The sequence below is a fragment of the Miscanthus floridulus genome, chromosome 6, assembly GCF_019320115.1.
Source record: "Miscanthus floridulus cultivar M001 chromosome 6, ASM1932011v1, whole genome shotgun sequence".
Taxonomy (NCBI): domain Eukaryota; kingdom Viridiplantae; phylum Streptophyta; class Magnoliopsida; order Poales; family Poaceae; genus Miscanthus; species Miscanthus floridulus.
The window spans coordinates 8,100,669-8,120,041 of record NC_089585.1 but is presented as its reverse complement, the minus strand read 5'-3'; the positions used below and the strand labels follow the sequence as shown (position 1 = coordinate 8,120,041).

The 19,373-nt window shown below is 44.4% G+C and overlaps 1 pseudogene; it reads left to right on the top strand.

Moving 5' to 3' along the window:
* Positions 1–2,809: 2,809 nt before the first annotated feature.
* Positions 2,810–19,084, top strand: LOC136460172 (uncharacterized; annotated as a pseudogene).
* The last annotated feature ends 289 nt before the right edge of the window (positions 19,085–19,373 follow it).

The following is a 19,373-nucleotide window of genomic DNA, read 5'->3' as shown; positions in this document are numbered from 1 at the left end:
GTGCACTTGTATAATTGCATGAGAAAAGATCCACCCAAACCTTTGAATCCATAGTATTTCACTATCTGAACATTTCTCGACACAAAACATTATAACTAAAGTTTTCTAATTTGTGTATATGCATGTTTATGATCCTTTGTGAATTAGTTAACAGTGCAATTTGTGGATACCGCAAGTCCACGAGGGGTTCGTAGCCAGGCTTCCTGGAAACGAGCGGGTGGGCGTTTCCCCGAAGCCTGGTTTCGCTTGGGGCACACATGGGTGGGCCTATGTGGCTTCCACTGTGCACCGAATAAAACCTGCCTTCAGCATCCACCTGCTAGGGTTACCGCCCTCATCCTTCACGTGTCGCTGCTCTCTCGCTCTCTCCCTGTGCCTTCTCTGCCGCTGCTGGGGTTCCGCGGAGGTCACCCCCCTCCCCAAGTGCTCGTAGGCGAGTAACCGAGGACGCGAACAAGAACTCTTTCTATTTGCTCGTCCTTGTAACACAAGTCTTTCTATTTATTCAGAACCAGTTGTTTCTTGTCTGTTCTAGTGTTGGTTATGACTGGATCTGTTGACTAATCCAACTTTCCTTTATTACACTTCGTGGTTTTTGCTTCTCCTCTGGCATATATTTACTTGATTTTAGTGTTGAGTTTTAGGGAATGGTCGATGATTTTTCTGGATCTGGGTGGCGCATGTCGCAGTCAGTCCTTGTTTATAATCTTGATTAGGGATTTTTCATACTCATGCACCGGCGGCCATACTAATGAGCTTTGCAATGGAACCAAGCAACCAAACACACCCATATTCAACACAAACCTTCCATTTCTTGTATAGAACCGTGAAAACTCCACAAAATATACTTATGAGTTTTTTTTATAAAAAAAAAGTGAAACGATGCACACCTATAGTACATCTACATTGTTATAAAAATTGAGATTCAAACTCGTTTTTGTGAAATTCGTGACTTTGTCTTTTTTTTTACATATATGCAATTAAATTTGTCACTTTCGTATGATTTTTCTAGGTTGAGTTGAAAATCAAATTCTATGACAATACCCCTCTATAGATGTGCATCGTTCCAAAAAAATTTAAAACTTTCAAATTAGAAGTTGTTCTGACTTTTTTAGATATATAGTTTTTTTATGGGAGGTATATAGTTTTTACTACATATGTATACATATATAGATACATATCAAAAGCTATATATCGAGAAAAAATCAGAACGACTTACTTCCTTTATTCCAGAAAGAATGCAATTTTCATTTTTTTGATGAGTCAACTGATTTAAACTGTGATCAAAATTATATAAAGAACTACTAAAACTTATGATACAAAATAAGTATCATTAAATTAATTATAGAATATATTTTCATAATTGGAGACGTAAATGCTAATATTGTTTTCTATAAATTTGGCCAAACTGGAGTTAGCTTGACTGTCATAGTTCCTAAAATTATATTCTTTTTTGGATAGAAGGAGCACAAGCACAATTTAGGGCAGAGTATATATGCACAGTTTTCCTTGATTTCACCTACATTTGTAGCGTTTAAAATTTGTTCCACGATACAGGTACTTTTAGCTTATGGACTACATTATGCCATTAGTTTCTTTATTTTCAGCGTGTGATCATTATTATACGTTGATACCCTTTTTATATATAATTATATATAAAAAAAGGGTATTTGTTTTAGAGTTTTATTTAGGAGGGAGAGGGACCGAGGGAGTAATATTTGGCTGGCTGTTGCGTCATCACCAGACTAGAACACGATTAAGGCAACCGCTCCGCACTGTACGTTTGGCCTACTACTGGCTATGCTTTTCATTTCAACGGGAAATGTACGTTCTCCAAAGCTTTCGACGTACAGGGATCGACGGTAATCAGTGCTGCGAGCGTCTCACGCGAGAGCGAGACGATCGACAGGTACCTTGGGCCTGTGCTTGAACACCTGTCTGAATGAACTCGTCGTCCTTCGATCGATCGATGTCATGCCACTGTCGCCTATGCCGGAGCGTACTGTAGCTGACACCAGTGGCGTAGCATTAGAACCCCAAAAAATCTGATGCATCTGCTTAATAATATATAATTAATTAGTTAATTATAAATAAAATGCTGTAGTAAATACTCCTCCTTAGCAGTACAGTACATGTATATGCTGTGGAACGACAGTGAATCGTATTGGCGCGGTGGATGCATGGAAGAAGTGACCGATATGGGTAATGGCGGCAGGATGGCGAGAGCGTGCGCGCGAGCACACCGCATGCACTCGTGCCGGCCGGACACGGATCGATCGGAGCCATCGAGTTGATCAGTAAATGCCTGCCCAACCAGCGGGGATCGTCGGAGACGCCCGCCGTTGGAGCAGGGCATGGACACGTACATATACTGCAGCCAGCCCCCCTGAGACCGAGACGCGCGCCATCCATGTCGATCCATCGGCAATAGTAATGGCCACGGCGAGGGCAGCGCGGGCAGCGCTGTCCGCTGCCGCGTCGCTGTTGCCACTACTGTTACGTACGCGCGCGCGCGAGCGAGCGTGCGAACGATCCCTCGCACACCTGACGCGTCGCGGGTCTCCCTGTCGTGTCTCCTCTTCCTCTCCTCCCTCCATTGTCCCGCCGTCCGTGTCCGTCCTCTCTCTACATACAGCTACCTAGCTGGCTACCATTGCACCACATCTGTTCTCTCTGTCTCCATCTCTTGCTCGATCATACATTCATGCATACATACATACACGATCGACGACTCCAGCTCGTGCGGGAGCATCGCGGACGATCGATCGGCTAGGACTAAGCTAGCTCGGTGCGGTGTAGTACTCCCTATATGGCAATGAGCGAGCTCAGCTCCGATCCTACACGTCCACCAGTGGTGAATATTTTCGCACGTCCACCAGCCCGCGCGCGGCGCCCTGCTCTGACGCCGCCGCCGCAGCTGCTGTCAACGGCAAGAAGCGCCCGCGCCCGCGCTCAAACGACGGCGGCTCTAGCTCCGCCCCGGCGTACCGCGGTGTCCGCATGCGACGCGCGTGGGGCAAGTGGGTGTCGGAGATCAGGGAGCCCCACAAGAAGTCCCGGATCTGGCTCGGAACCTTCCCGTGCCCGGAGATGGCGGCGCGCGCGCACGACGTCGCCGCGCTCAGCATCAAGGGCGCGCGCGCCGTGCTCAACTTCCAGGACCTCGCGCGCCACCTCCTGCGCCCGGCCTCCCTCGCGCCGCGCGACGTCCAGGCCACCGCCGCTGGCGGCGGCTCCTCCTCGTCCTCATCGCGCGACGCGCCGGCGGACGACGACGACGACGGCCGGCGAGCTGGCGCCGCCGCGCACGAGGAGCCGGAGCCGGAGCCTCAGCCCGAGCGGCAACCGGCGCAGGCCGTAGAGGTGGCCGCCGAGCTGGTGTTCGACGAGCTGGCGCCGCTGTGGGTGGAGAGTTCGGGCCGTCCGATCACCCGTGGCCGTGGATGCCGTGCGATGAGCTCGACGCAGTCGTCGGCTTCCACCCTCTCCCTCTCCTATGGGACTACAAACTGCTACTAGGCTATCCTCCGTTTGTACATGGCCTTCACTGTTTTGTGTGTTTTTCCAAGTGTGTGATTTTTGTTTTCTTTCTTCACTTTTTTTTTGGTTGGATTTCTTTGTTTGATGATATGGGGGTACAATTAGCTAGGTGCAACCGTGCGAGCATGCAAATATTGCACGTTCCTTGGACTTTACCACGTAATAGATCTGTTTTTTTTTTTCTTTCTTCTGTTAAAAATAGCAACGCCTTTCGTCCAACCTCCGTGGTGCGCGCGCGCCCTTTGCGTTCGTTGCCACATCCGATCTTTCTTTCTTTAGCAGTTCCGATGCCGTTCGGTCCCGCCTAATAGAATCGGAGATTTTCATGATCCTTCAATCACCGTCCACAAGGTAGCCTCTTTCCTTTCATCGATAATCACCTCGTATAACTTGACGAGTCCGCATTCCATGGCGACGGACATGCACGCAGCGCACGTTCGCGTATTCAGGCGGTGTGTCGTCGATGGAGCTGTTCCTGCACAAGTTCTCTCCTGACGTGTAACATCGCAAGTTCGCTGCTGACGACCATGGCATGGCCTTCAGGTCGTCCCTTCTGCAAGTGGCGAACCTGCTGACCACCTGGCGTCACGGGTCACGGCGGGGCGCGGCCGCAAATCTTCCATGGTCCTGGGCGGCGCCGCGTCAACCCTCGTGAGCAACGCAGAGGGCGTCTCGGATCCGCCGCTCCGGTACCCTGCCGCGTGGGATGCGAGCGCGCCTCCGGCGACCTGCGTCGAGCGTGGTGAGGGCGGGTCGGTGAAAATGCACCGGTAAAACTGATACAACCGAGCATCGACATAGTCTGCTACATCCTTCCTGAAAATCTCAAAACCGTACTGTACAAAATTACTAACGAGACTTTTAAAGTTTCCTTTCGATGATGGATTTTCATGTGACCTGTGGAGGATTCAGGTCTCTTGGAATACCTAAGTCGAACATTACTATCTTTGAACACTCATTTTAGAAAATCCTTATGGTTTTACACCCCATGAATTATATATTATGAAAATATTTTTTTATAGTGAATCTATATCATTTTTTTAGAATCAATGGTCAAAGATATAAATATTTGACTTAGGACAAATCTAATACGACATGTAAATAAAAACATGTAAGGAGTATTGTTGTAGGGCATGAAAGTACTGGCTTATCTATTTTTTTGAACGAAAAGGTTTATTTAATCTATGAATGCGGAGTTTTCTAGTTTCAAAATTTAACACTACAAGTTTAGCTATCGGAAACGTTGTATCATGATTTGCATCTTAAGGCATGGCATTACTCCCTCTATTTCAGAAAAAGCATTTTTAACTTCAACCAAATATGTAGAGAATATTAATATTTATGGTACATATTAGTGTCATTAGATTAACCAGTGAATATTTTTTTTATAATAAACTTTTTTGAAGATACAAACATTGCTACAATTTTCTACAAACCTAGTTATATTTAAGAAAGTTTGACTAGCACGAAACCCTATGTTACACTCTTTTTTTTAGGCCAATGGAGTCAAGTTTTCTTTGACCAAATTTGGCCTGGTTCTACTTTTTCTTTGCTTCTCTTTGTTTTCTGAAGAAAAACAACATTATATTAATTTAATTGTTTTGTTACAAATTATGGCCTAGATGATTTCTAGAGGCTCCTAACACCAAAGCAGTCCATTGAACTAATCGGCTAGCCTAGCTGCCTCATTTCCCAACATGAGAAGACCTGCCTAGTGAGGGAATAACTGTAGTCAGGCATAGTTATCAGGTCACGTATAGTATTACATAAACTATATTTCAATAAAATAAATTATTCTTTTAAAATAGTTTTTTTTCTTCGTTTGGGTTAGGGGGCACGAGGCCCACTGTTTCCAATGCCTCTTGTGAGTTGGGTCTGCCCACCTCCCGCTGCTCCACCGCACACTTCTACTGAATGGAATGCAGTCACACTACCAACCGGTCCACTTGACGTCACCCGCGCCGGCAATAGCGCCGCTCTTCCCTCGCCGGCGCTGATGGTGCTGCCGCCTCCACCCGCTAGACCAATAGGGGCAGATCTCTATCTCTACGACTAAAAAGCAGCAAAGATTTTCGTGCACCTAGCTACTTTCACCGCGTGCCTACGATCCATGACTCACCAGGGAACAACCGTGTGCCTGCGAACTACAAATCGCATGGCAAAACACCGCGCAGTCCATTCTTTCCAAAACAAACCGAAAACCACGTCTAGCCAAAAAAAAAAAGGAAACAAACAACCAGGGAAACACACCCCGCAATGCGTTCCAAAAAATAAGCCAGCGCCCAGAATACACGTCTCGCAGAAAAAGGAAGCAAACAATCAACGCCTAGTCTCATGCGATTGCTATTAGCCCAGCACGCATGGAAATAAAAACTGTCATCGTCGTGACCACTCGACTTAGACGTCGACATCGATCTCCTCCAAGCCACCGCCGCCGCCGTGAAGTCTGGTGCCGTCACCGTGGCACCGCGACGTCAGCTACGATCTGCTACCCCAATCCTCCGACGGCCCGTGGCCACTTGACATCAACAGATCGCCCCGTGGCCACTTGACGTCTGCAGCGATCTGCTACTCCAAGCCGCAAAAGCCCGTCCGTCGCCGCGGCCACCTGACATTGACGGTAATATGCTTCTCCTTACCTCGCCGCCTCCCTCGTGATCTGCTTCCCGGTCACAAGACGCCAGTCTGGTGCCATCGCCGTGGCCACCTAACATCGACGGTGTTGACACCGTTTTTTGCACGTGTTAAAATGATCGGAGTGGACTAATCGGCAAGGGGAAAGTTACTGTATACTTTGATAGCCGATGAAAGCCAGCTTGTAAAGATGGTTGCCGATAGCTGGTGATGCCGATGAAGGGAGGCTTGAAGACTACTGCCGATGAAACAGGGAGTATGCCGATGAAGGAAGACTTGAGGACTACTGCCGATGAAACAAGGAGTATGCTGATGAGGGAAGACTTGAAGACTATTGCCGATGAAACAGGGGATATGCCGATGGGAAGGAGGACGGTGAGATTTCCATCGTAATTGAGGCGGACAGGGAAATAGATAGGAGTTGATTTCCTTTTCTATATTTGTTAGAGTATGATTCATGTAAGAGTCACGTGTTTCCTTAGATATGGGCTTGGTGTCCTAGTTATGTTTGGTTGTGTCTCTTTAGATCAGGGTATAAATATGGAGTGAGGGGCAATGTAATTAGATATATCAATCAATATCAAAACCAATTTTTACTCCCATTTGCATCTACTTACTTTTCGGCGACTTCGTCAATTTGCATTATTTTCTCTTTACGAGTTCTCATTGATTCGGCGAGCTGCATCGCTTCAGTGCGACCTTCGGCGATCCTCGAGTTCCGCGTGAGTACCTCTTGGTCGTGACTTCCGGGCGTATCGCTGTTGTCAGGACCAAAGTGCTCGTATCTTCATCCTTGTCGATTAACAGGTCAAATCGACTGGCACGCCTTGGATATCGATTCGGGTATTAGCCCTTTGTGTTTGCAGATACACTTTTGCATCAACACATCTTTTGGCATGCTCGGTGGGACCAATCAATCCGATCAATATGTTCAATTCCGAGATCGATGCGGGGAACATTATCGCGGTATCAGAAGAAGATCTTAAGAAAGAACAGAGGCAGGCTATGGAAAAGGCCGTAGAAGAATACAGGCAGCTTTGTCTGAAATCGTTTAGCCTGAACAAGAGTGGACAAGTCATCCAGAAGCAAGATTTACCGTTGCCTCGGTAGGTTACCTTTGACTCCAATCCTGGTAAACTTCAAGAGATGGTTAATTCTGCAGTAAATCATGCTTTGATTAATCATTCCAATGTGTTGTCCAATACTGTTTATAATGTTGTGGTTCGAACTCTCAAGGAAGGACAAGCGTCACCGCATTATGTTGGGCCTGCCTATCACCAACCAGAGCCGACATCTGTCAATACTCCATCGGCTCCCTCGACCGTTGTGGGTACAGAAGTTACTTTTTCTCCAGTATCGGCAGGCTTACCTAATATTCAATCTACACCGATACGATCAGATCCGGTACTACCAGGAGGACGAATTCAGCTTAGTACAGATCTATCGGCATCAGCTATGTCAGGCCATGTGTCTCAGAATAGCCAGATTCCTACTAATTGGTGGGGATATGGTATGCCTCCGGAGTCATCTGCTTTCAATCCTGGATTACCTCAAGTGTTTGATGCAGTAGGAAAAGCTCCTATACCATCGGCTGTTTCGCCGATGGCCCAAGTGCCTCAATATGTCACAGCAACTACTGTACAACCAACTCCAGGGGGTTTCCAGATGCCTTTGGTTCAAATGCCCAGTTCAAATCCATCGACAAGCTTACTGCCGATGCAGTAGAAAGCCCCTGTTATGAGTCAAACTGGGGTTCAGTTTATGCCTCAAGCTGGTTATAATTATCCAACAATGTCAGCAAATTACCAGCCATCGGTAAGTTTTGTACCGATGGGTTCTAATAATGGTTGGTCAGGACAGTTACCTGTTCAACATACAGTTCAGCAAAATCAACAGATTGCAGGGATTCAACAAGGTTATATGCAAGCTGGTGTCCAGAATCAAGCATCGGCAGCTCAGCCGATGAATCCTTTCCAACAGGTTAATGGACCACAAGTAACGGCAAATATGCCGATTGCTGGAGATCGTGGGCCACAAAGATATGTGGAAGGATATCAGCAGGTACCTCCTGTACAAATTCAGCCAGTTCGTCAGCAAGAAGCTGATGCTTTTTGAGCCGATAGGATAGCAGAAATTATGAAGGATCAGTTTGGGATAAAGCCCAAGGTCAATACCTATTCTTATCGGACTCCATATCCTCCTGCATATGATTTAATTCCTCTCCCAAATCGGTACAAGGTACCAGATTTCACTAAATTCTCCGGGCAGGATGATACATCAACAATGGAACACGTCAATCGCTTCATTATTCAATGTGGAGAGGCAGCTAGCAGAGATGAATTAAGAGTTCGATTGTTTTCATCATCTTTGTCTGGATCGGCGTTTACGTGGTTCATTTCATTACCACCAAATTCTATTATTACCTGGGCTGATCTAGAAAAACAATTTCATAAGTATTTCTTTGCTGGAATCCATGAAAAGAAGCTTACCGATTTAGTAAGGTTGAGACAGCGCAATGATGAATCGGTAGAGAGCTTTGTGCAAAGACTACGAGATGTAAAAAATAAGTGCTACAGTCTGGTGCTGGATGATCGGCAGCTTGCCGATCTGGCTTTCCAAGGGTTATTGCCACATCTTAAAGATAGATATGCTTCTCAGGAGTTTGAAAGCCTCAGTCATCTTGTGCAAAGGATCTCTGATCAAGATACTAGGGTTTTTGAACCTAAAACGAATTGGAGTAAAAAGGTATCATTTGTTGAAGAAGTAGGAGATTCTGATTCTGATGAAGAACCAGTTATCGGCTTAGCTGAGTGGGTTAAGAATAAAAAGCCGATATCTTGTCCCTTTGGTCAAAAAGAGCCAGAAAAGTTTACCTTTGATATCACCAAGGCTGACAAAATATTTGATCTTCTGCTTCAAGAGGGCCAAATTAAGCTGTCACCTAATCATGTGATCCCATCAGCAGAAGAGTACTGCAAATGGCACAATGCAACTTCACACAGTACAAATGAGTGCAAGGTGTTCAGGCAACAGTTACAATCGGCTATTGAATCTGGGAGAATTAAGTTTGGTACTTCCAATGCCCAAAGGCCGATGAAAATTGATCAACACCCTTTTCCAGCAAATACGTTGGAGGCCAAAGGGAAGACCAAGGTATTGACGTCCGAGGCTGCTGAGAAAAACGCATCAGTGGATCCCCAACATCGGATAACTACCGATGATGCAAAAAGTAAGGGTTTGCTGGGAGAAAGCAGTAGTTCCAAAAAACCTCCTCGACCTAGCATTGTGATTACTCATCGAAGGCAGCAGGAGGGTTGACGTCAGCGTAATGGTCGATATCGACAACAGGAAGAAGAAAGACGTCGGGAAGAGTGGCATCGGCATAAAGATCATTGGAGGTGCCCGTTTTTTATCCATTGCTGGGAAGAAGGTATTAAATTGCCAACTGTTGAAAATTGCCCTAAGTGCAATGATTATTATGGGGTCAATCGGTCAGAAAGAAGATTTCAACCTGGCAATCAGGGTTTATTTATCAATGAGCCGATCAGAAGCAGAGCATCAGTGCATGATCGGCTGGGGTGCAGACTTAGTGTACATGAAAGGCTTGGTAAACGCGCTGGATATTTTCCAAGGAATTAAGAGGAGCTTGAGGAAATGGCAAATGCAAGAGTTCCCGATGAGGAAATATTCTACAGGGACCCTAATATACGCCGTGTAGAATCGACTAGGACCTGTTATCAGCCGGTTTGGAAAACCAAGTTTCCTCGATGGTGCCCGGAGGGTCTAACAAAGACACAGAGAAGGAGGATGCAACGTGAGCGTCAGGAGGATTTATACCAAGAGGAAAATTCCTCTAATGAGAGGTCCGGTCATCAGCAGTGGCAGGTAAAACACAAAAATAAGGGTCCATCGGCAGATGTTAATATGGTATTCATGTTGCCGATGGAATTTTTGGCACTATCTGATAATGAGGAAGAAGTTGTTCTCTCTGATCAAGTAGCTCAGTTGACACTAGATCCAATGATGGCTGTTTTTGAGAAACCTACCGATGACGAGAGACAGCATCTTAAGGCTTTGTTTGTGAAGGGCAGAGTTGATGGGTAGCCTGTGTCTAAGGTACTTATTGATGGAGGGGCTGCGATTAATATTATGCCTTATGTGATGTATTGGAAACTTGGTAAGGGAGATCAAGACTTGACCAAAACCGATATGATGCTGAAAGATTTTGAAGGCAATGTGTCACCGTCTAAAGGGGCAGTATGCGTTGAATTGACCATCGGTAGCAAAACCTTGCCGACGATGTTCTTTGTTATTAACGGCAAGGGTGCATATAATCTGCTTCTAGGGAGGGATTGGATTCATGTTAATTGTTGTGTTCCTTCTACAATGCATCAATACCTCGTACAGTGGATTGGGGATAAGATTGAGGTTGTCCCTGGTGATTCTTCTTATATCATCGCATCGGCAGAATCAGATACTTATGAGCGAACTAAATGCATATCAGGAGAAGCTTGGGAAAAAGAGTTCCTTAGAGTTGCTGATTATGAAATTCCACCGATCCAAGCAGTCGGTTCTGAAGAAGAATTTTAATTGATAGGTTTGCCGATGATGGAAAATTAGGTCAAGGGTTCACATCGGCAGATGATTTAGTAGAAGTAGATATCGGTGATGGTGATAGGCCAAGACCTACTTTTATTAGTGCTAAGTTAGATTCCAAGTGTAAGTAGCAAATAATTGATGTGTTAAAGGAGTATAAAGATTGTTTTGCTTGGGATTATACTGAGATGCCTGGATTAGACCGATCGGTAGTTGAACATCGGTTACCTATCAAATCTGGATTTCGGCCACATCAGCAGCCAGCGCGCCGATGCAACCCTAATATACTTCCTGATATTAAGGCCGAAATAACTAAATTAATTGAGGCAAAGTTTATTCGGCAGTGTCGATATGCAGAGTGGATCTCTAATGTGGTTCCTGTTTATAAGAAAAATGGAAAACTTCATGTTTATATTGATTTCAGGAATCTCAACAAAGCCACACCGATGGATGGCTATCCAATGCCGATTGCTGATTTATTGATTGATGCTGCAGCCGGACATTAAATTATCAGCTTTATAGATGGTAATGCAGGCTACAATCAAATATTCATGGCTGAAGAAGATATTCTCAAGACTGCTTTCAGATGTCCAGGTCATGTAGGGTTGTTTGAGTGGGTAGTCATGACGTTTGGCTTGAAAAATGCCGGTGCTACTTATCAGAGAGCTATGAACTTTATTTTTTATGAATACATCGGCACATTAGTGGAGATCTACATTGATGATGTGGTGATTAAGTCTGGAGATATCACAAAACATCTAGCCGATCTACGAAAGATACTGGAGTGTACAAAGAAGCATGGATTGAAGATGAATCCTAATAAATATGCATTTGGTGTATCGGCAGGTCAATTCTTGGGTTTTATGGTGCATCAGCGGGGCATCGAAATCAGTAGGAAGTCTATTGATGCAATTAACAAGGTGGTTGCTCCTGCCAATAAGACTGAATTGCAATCTTTGATCGGTAAGATTAATTTCATTAGAAGATTCATATCTAATCTGTCGGGTAAGATCAAGGCTTTCAGTCCATTACTTAAATTGAAGGCCGATCAGGAATTTGTATGGGGAGCTGAGCAGCAGTTAACCCTCGATGAAATTAAGAAATATTTAACAAATCCTCCAGTGCTAGTTCCACCTCAACATGGAAAGCCTTTCAGGTTGTATTTGTCAGCTGATGATACTGTTATTGGTTCAGCTCTTATTCAAGAATTTGAAGGGAAAGAACGTGTTATTTATTATCTGAGCAGAAGATTAGTGGATGCTGAGATATGGTATTCGGCCGTCGAAAAATTATGTCTATGTTTATACTTTTCTTGTATCAAATTAAGACATTATTTGTTATCTGCCGAATGTACGGTCATATGCAAAGACGACGTAGTCAAGTACATGCTGTCAATGCCGATATTAAGTGGTAGAATCGGCAAGTGGATTTTAGCATTATCAGAATTTGAACTACGTTACGAATCGACCAAGGCAGTTAAGGGGCAAGTTATGGCTGATTTCGTTACTCAGCATTGTAATACAGTGGACTCTCTAGAGATTGCCCCTTGGACACTTTTCTTTGATGGTTCCACATGCGGTGAAGGAGCAGGTATCGGCATTGTGATGATTTCACCTCAAGGAAGGAAATATGAGTTTTCATTGCCGATTGTTGCTACATCGATAAACAATCAGGCTGAATACCAAGCCTTGATAAAAAGGGTTAGAATTACTGAAGGAGATACGTGCCGATGCTGTTGAAATCTTTGGTGATTCTATGCTAGTTATAAATCAATTGGCTGGAATTTATGAATGCCGAAGTGAAGCTTTGATTTCGTATTATAAAAGATGTTTGCAATTGTTGAAAGGATTTAGAGATTTTCGTCTTGAACATATCTCTCGGTTGCATAATGAGGAAGCTAATCGACTAGCTCAGCATGCTTTAGGGTATCAGCCTATTCAGGAAGTGCTAACATCGGCAGTTGATACCGATGACTGGAGGAAGGAGGTTGTCGATTATTTAAAGGATCCATATAGAAAGGTTGAGAGACGTATAAGGTTCCAAGCTACTAAGTATGTGCTCCTCGATGATGAATTATATTATCGAACTATAGATGGAGTTTTACTCAGATGTGTTGACAGTGATGAATCGAAAACTTTGATGGGTGAAATTCATGAAGGAGTGTGTGGTGCGCATCAATCGGCTTTCAAGATGAAGTGGATGATCAGAAGGAATGGATACTATTGGCCGACTATTCTTGAAGATTGTTTTAAATATTTTAAAGGATGTCAGGGATGTCAAAAGTTTGGTAATATTCAAAGAGCGCCTGCATCGGCTATGAACCCTATAATCAAACCGTGGCCGTTCCGGGGATGGGCTATTGATCTCATTGGTCAGATTTATCCGCTATCGAGTAAGGGACATAAATTTATTCTGGTTGCTACCGATTATTTCACAAAATGGGTTGAGGCAATTCCTTTGAAAAAGGTGACATCGGTTAATATGATTGATTTTATGAAAGAGCATATTGTTTACCGATTTGGTATTCCTCAGACTATCACTACCGATCAGGGCACTATGTTTACGTCAGGAGAATTTGATGAGTTTGCTGTAGGTATGGGAATTAAAGTTTTAAATTCTTCTCCATATTATGCTCAAGCTAATGGTCAAGCTGAGGCTTCTAACAAAGGGATCATCAAACTCATTAAGCGCAAAATTGAAGAAAATCCTAGGAGATGGCATACAGTATTAAATGAAGCCTTGTGGTCATATCGGATGTCATGTCATGGTACAACCAAAGTAACGCCTTATCAGTTAGTATATGGACACGATGCAGTATTGCCTTAGGAAATTAAAGTTGGCTCTAGGCGAATACGTTCTCAAGATCAGCTGACAGCCGATGATTATAATACTCTTATGAAAGATGAGTTGGAAGATGTGGCGGGTCATCGGTTAAGGGCTTTAGTTAGCATCGAAGAAAATAAGAAAAGAGTAGCCAGATGGTATGACAAGAAGGTGAAGATAAAGGAGTTTGCCGATGGAGATCTGGTCTGGAAATTGGTTTTACCAATTGGGACTAAAAGTTCAAAGTTTGGAAAGTGGTCTCCTAATTGGGAAGGTCCATATCGGATAAATCAGTCTGTTTCTGGTAACGCATATATTCTAGAAACCCTCGAAGGGGTTGTGTTTCCTAGAGCATTAAATGAAAAATATTTAAAGAAATATTACCCTAGTATCTGGATAGATGCATAAAAGTATAAGTGCCGATAACAGTCCTATCGGCTAGAATTATGCAAGGATGTCAATGTCTCATAAAGTGCCAATACAATAAACAAGATTACAAGTTCAACAAGGATTGGATAGCTAATATCGCACGCAGGCGAATCTGCTCGGCTTCCTCCATTTCTTTGATATCGTCATCGGCAGTACCCTCCACAGGCTTGAGTTTTTTCTTCATGGCCAAAGTTTTGTGAGCCTGGATATCTCTTTCTTGCTGAAGGGTTTTGATGGCATTGGGTAGCTGGCTTTCTTCTTGTTGAGCATGAGTTAAGGCTGCATCGATTTCCTTCAATTCAGCCAATAGAGCCATCTTCCTTGCTGATAAATCCAAGATTTTCTGCTTAAGTTCAGCACCCGAAGTCTGCAAGTTGCCGATGCCCTTGTGCTTCTCATCGGCAATTTGTTTCAGTTGTAGCATCTCTTCTTTGAGTTAAGCCTGAGCTGCTCTATCGGCAATACGTTGGGCAGCCTGTTGATATTGTAGTTGGCAACTCTCTAAATGGGCTGCTGGGAAGAGTACTTCTTCAACATCGGCAGGGACCTGGCCACGGATTGTTTTGAAAATTGCCTTTGCGGGGTCCGAGTCATCTACCAGTTGGGCGGTATCCTGCTGTAGCAAGTTCAGGAGAGCTTCCAACCTGGACTTAGTTTCTGCCGATATTGTTCCCAGTGCAAGGGAAGAACTTGTTTCCTCTCCATCATCGTCAGAGATGTCAATAGCGAAGGAGAATAGGCTGTTTGGGGAGTCTTGTTCCTGAGAGAAAGAAAAGGAGGTCGGTTAAGGATAAGTATGAATATTGTAAATCAGCTAGATTAATCGGTTTACCTGTTTCAAGGCAATTTCCTATGCTTGATTGGAAGAAACAACCTGGAGTGTGCCGTGTGAGGGATCAGCTAAGCTTGCCGATGGGATGTCCTCTGTGACTTCATCAGTGGTTGGCTCTTGAGGTATGATGACCGATGACATTGGGGCAGATGTAGGGATCGGCATGGACCTTTGTCGTTTTAGCTGTGCCTCGGCATCTGTTAAAGCTTTGCGCTTTGCTTGGGCATCGGCAACGATTGGCTGGGGGGCATCGGCACTTGTTGGTTGTGAAGCTTGGACGTCTGGTATGTTTGCCGATGTACCCAATTGTTGCTACAAAACAAGTGTAAGGTATGATATTTAATGGATAAAATGAGAAGTCAAGAGAATACCTCTGAAGGTTTGTCAAAAGAAGTGGTGCTTGATATCGGAGGAATTGCCGATGACGATCTAGTGGCAGCTCTTACCCCCTAATGATTAATGTTAATACAGTTTGTAATCGGTATAAGTAGAAATAAACAAGGTTGTTACCTTGAATGCCTTGACCAAGGTTGTAGCAGCAGCCGATGGAGTGGCCCTAGCTGTAGCCAATTTGGACTTAGAGGTGATGGTCTTGGTACGGATCTTCTGGTGGGTCAAAGCAGTTAAGGTGGGGGCGTTGTAGCCGATCGGTGATATCGGAGAAATAGGCTGAAGATCGAAGGGTTTCCCACTTTTGCTCACCGATGGTGCTGTGTTGTTAACCTGTCATAAGAGAGTCAGTTACTGATATATGTAGGGAAAAAGCAAAAAGGAGTTAAAAGAAACTTACTGCGTCGTCAGGGATGGCATATTCAGGGTCGATCATGTGCCGATATGTGTGAGCAGAAGTTGCAAACAGTTATTCCTTCCACTCTCACCACCATTGCTTGTATGACTCGGTGATGAAGGATACTGGCGTCCAGGTGGATATATCAACATCTATGGTATCAGTATCGGGGGAGAGTTGTACTACCTTGTTCCAATCTGTTCCACAGGTGATTGTTTCCCTGGGTTTGATCACATCGGCAAAGCAAAGTTTGATTGGCAGTTGCCCAAAAGCCAATTGACGAGATACTGCCGATGGGTTGTAAAATTCATATGAAATGTTGGTGTTTTTCCCGCTACCAAATGTATTTACTGGAATTGCCCTGGGAGTAATGATGGCCATCATGAGTTCCTTATCCTGATTCAGGGTGTCATCGGCAAAGTTGAAAAGAAGGGGAAATCTGTTTTCCTCGTCAATATAAGGTACCCAGGCCCTATGATCACGAGAAAGACCATTGTAGAAGTTTTGGAAGAATCTGCCGATCTGGTCTTTATTGGCCTCTGTTCTAGGAAGGACAATTATGGCTTCACCAAAATTGAGGGGTGAGCGTGTTGCCGATTCATCATCCCCAAGCACATGGTCTTCAGCAATTTCTCGTGGGAATTGTTGGGCAAAAAAGTCCCATTGCAAACGTTTGTGCATATGGGTATTCAGCCACATGTTGATAAACCACCACGGGCCTCCTAGGTTGCCGATGGGTTCGCTAAGCAGAAGTTTCTGAGACACTTGATGAAGAAGATGATAAGTGGAGCTCAGAAGGTATCGGCCAAGAGGAAACCTTACACCATTAGCCAAAAGTTCAGCTGCGGGGAGGAAGGCGTTGGTTGGTCCTACTGATCGACCATAGAAGATAATTTTTTCTAACCACATATTCAAGAATGTGGCATGTTCCCTCTGGTTAAGTGTCCCAGTCTTCTGGTATTCTTGAATGTATCCCGTTCAACCGCCGATGTTGCGGGTATTCACCCTATATTCAGATTTTCTACCATAAATGGAGCCTTCATCGGCAGTTGAAATATCCAAGCCAGTGAGCATGTGGACATCGGCAAGTGTAGGAGTAGCTGGGCCATGTCCAAACATAAAAGTGTTTGTTGTGTCTGACCAGAAGTAAGCAGCTGCAATCATCATCGATTCATTCTTCTGCATATCGGCAATAGATAACCTAATGCATTGGTCTAACTTCCGTTCTGCCCAGTATACTTGCATCGATCTATTAACCCTCAAGTACCAATCTTTCCACCCTTTGGTGGTTTTGGGCCAAGATCAGAATGTGTCTTTCCATAAATTCAGAGAGAAATTTTGGGCTCTAAAAGGGATTCTGTTAACCTCTGCATTAATCAGATCGGTTGGATCTGGGTTGCCCATTGGTCCTAGGCATTGGACATGCGGCTGATCGGTTGGAATAACTAATTTGTTGCGCAGTTCCTAAGTTTGAAGGATCCGGAGAACAAAAGAAAGGAAAAATCACCAACTGTATGGATTTGCAAAAACTAGGGGAATCAAAGTAAAGGTAATGGAAGTGAAGCGAACCGTGGGGACGTCGAAGTTGATTGCCATTATCTTGAGGAAGATGAGGGCTCGAGCCGGAGACTTGAGGTAACGCTGGAGAAGGGTTCTTGTTGGTTGAGGTCGTGCAGTGGTTCGTCGGAGTCGCCGCCGGAAAGAGAAAATGTCAAAGATTGGAGTCTGAGGGTAGAAGACGAGTATTCTGGAGGAATCTATTTATAAGCCGCTTGGAGTAGGGGTATTTTGGACTTATCTCTATGCCACGCGCATGTAGGTCGAAGTGGTTCAGATGGATATGGTAACTGTTCGCACGATAATCAGGGGATTGTACAGATGGGTTGATGGCAAGTAATCATGACTTGGAAGAGATATCGGTACAGGATATTTTAATTCTGAAAATGACAGCATTATCATGTTAAGATCTTGCCGATGGGTTATTGTTTCGGTATCTTAACCATAATCAAGGCAAGAGTGGTTGGCGATTGTGCGATATTTACTGAAGTGCGTGAATCAGGATTAGATTTGATTGGATTTGATAACAGATCAGGTTTTGGCTTGGAGAATGAGTTACGGTAATCTGGAGTAAATTTCGGAGCATTAATGGTTTTATACTCCGAAATTGGGGGGCATGTGTTGACACCGTTTTTTGCACGTGTTAAAATGATCGGAGTGGACTAATCGGCAAGGGGAAAGTTACTGTATACTTTGATAGCCAATGAAAGCCAGCTTGTAAAGATGGTTGCCGATAGCTGGTGATGCCGATGAAGGGAGGCTTGAAGACTACTGCCGATGAAACAGGGAGTATGCCGATGAAGGAAGACTTGAGGACTACTGCCGATGAAACAAGGAGTATGCTGATGAGGGAAGACTTGAAGACTATTGCCGATGAAACAGGGGGTATGCCGATGGGAAGGAGGACGGTGAGATTTCCATCGTAATTGAGGCGGACAGGGAAATAGATAGGAGTTGATTTCCTTTTCTATATTTGTTAGAGTATGATTCATGTAAGAGTCACGTGTTTCCTTAGATATGGGCTTGGTGTCCTAGTTGTGTTTGGTTGTGTCTCTTTAGATCAGGGTATAAATATGGAGTGAGGGGCAATGTAATTAGATATATCAATCAATATCAAAACCAATTTTTACTCCCATTTGCATCTACTTACTTTTCGGCGACTTCGTCAATTTGCATTATTTTCTCTTTACGAGTTCTCATTGATTCGGCGAGCTGCATCGCTTCAGTGCGACCTTCGGCGATCCTCGAGTTCCGCATGAGTACCTCTTGGCTGTGACTTCCGGGCGTATCGCTGTTGTCAGGACCAAAGTGCTCGTATCTTCATCCTTGTCGATTAACAGGTCAAATCGACTGGCACGCCTTGGATATCAATTCGGGTATTAGCCCTTTGTGTTTGCAGATACACTTTTGCATCAACAGACGGTAATCTACTTCTCCTTCCCTCCGCCTCCCTCTCAATATGCTTCCCAATCACACGACGCCTGTCTGTTGCCACCGCCGTGGCCACCCGACATCGACGGCAATCTGCTTCTCCTGCACTCGTCGTCTCCCTCACGATTTGCTCCTTGGTCAGACTGTACACAGGGCACGACAAGTCATGGGTAAGTGATGCTAAAAAATTTGCCCTAATCCTGTCTATTATAGTCTGTAGTGATTGCAGATCTAATGCACGATTTAACCTTTATATGAACTAATAATAGAACCATGCATTTGGCTCCAAGAACAGAAAATTGTGTTAATCATGATTTACTTTGGAAAGAATATGGGTTTTATTTCAGAAAAAAACTAAGTACCATACTCCTGTTGAAGATCCATTTGACGTCAGCAGCGATCTGCTACTCCAAGCTGCCGACGCCAAGTCTGGTGCCGTCACCATGGCCACCTGACATCGACGACAATCTGCTTCTCTTGCCCTCGCCATCTCCCTCGCGATCTACTTCTCGGTTCGACTGTACAAAAGGGAGGACAAGTCACGGGTAAGTGATGCTCAACAAATTGTCCTAATCCTGTCAATATAGTATGTAGTGATTGCAGTTCTAATGCACGATTTTGCCCTAAATACGAACTGGTTTTACCTTTATATGAACTGCAATTTTTGCCCTAAAAATATGATGTTGCTGGGTTTTGTTTCAGAAAAAAAATCATATTCGTTCTATAATACCCTTAAACCTTAAT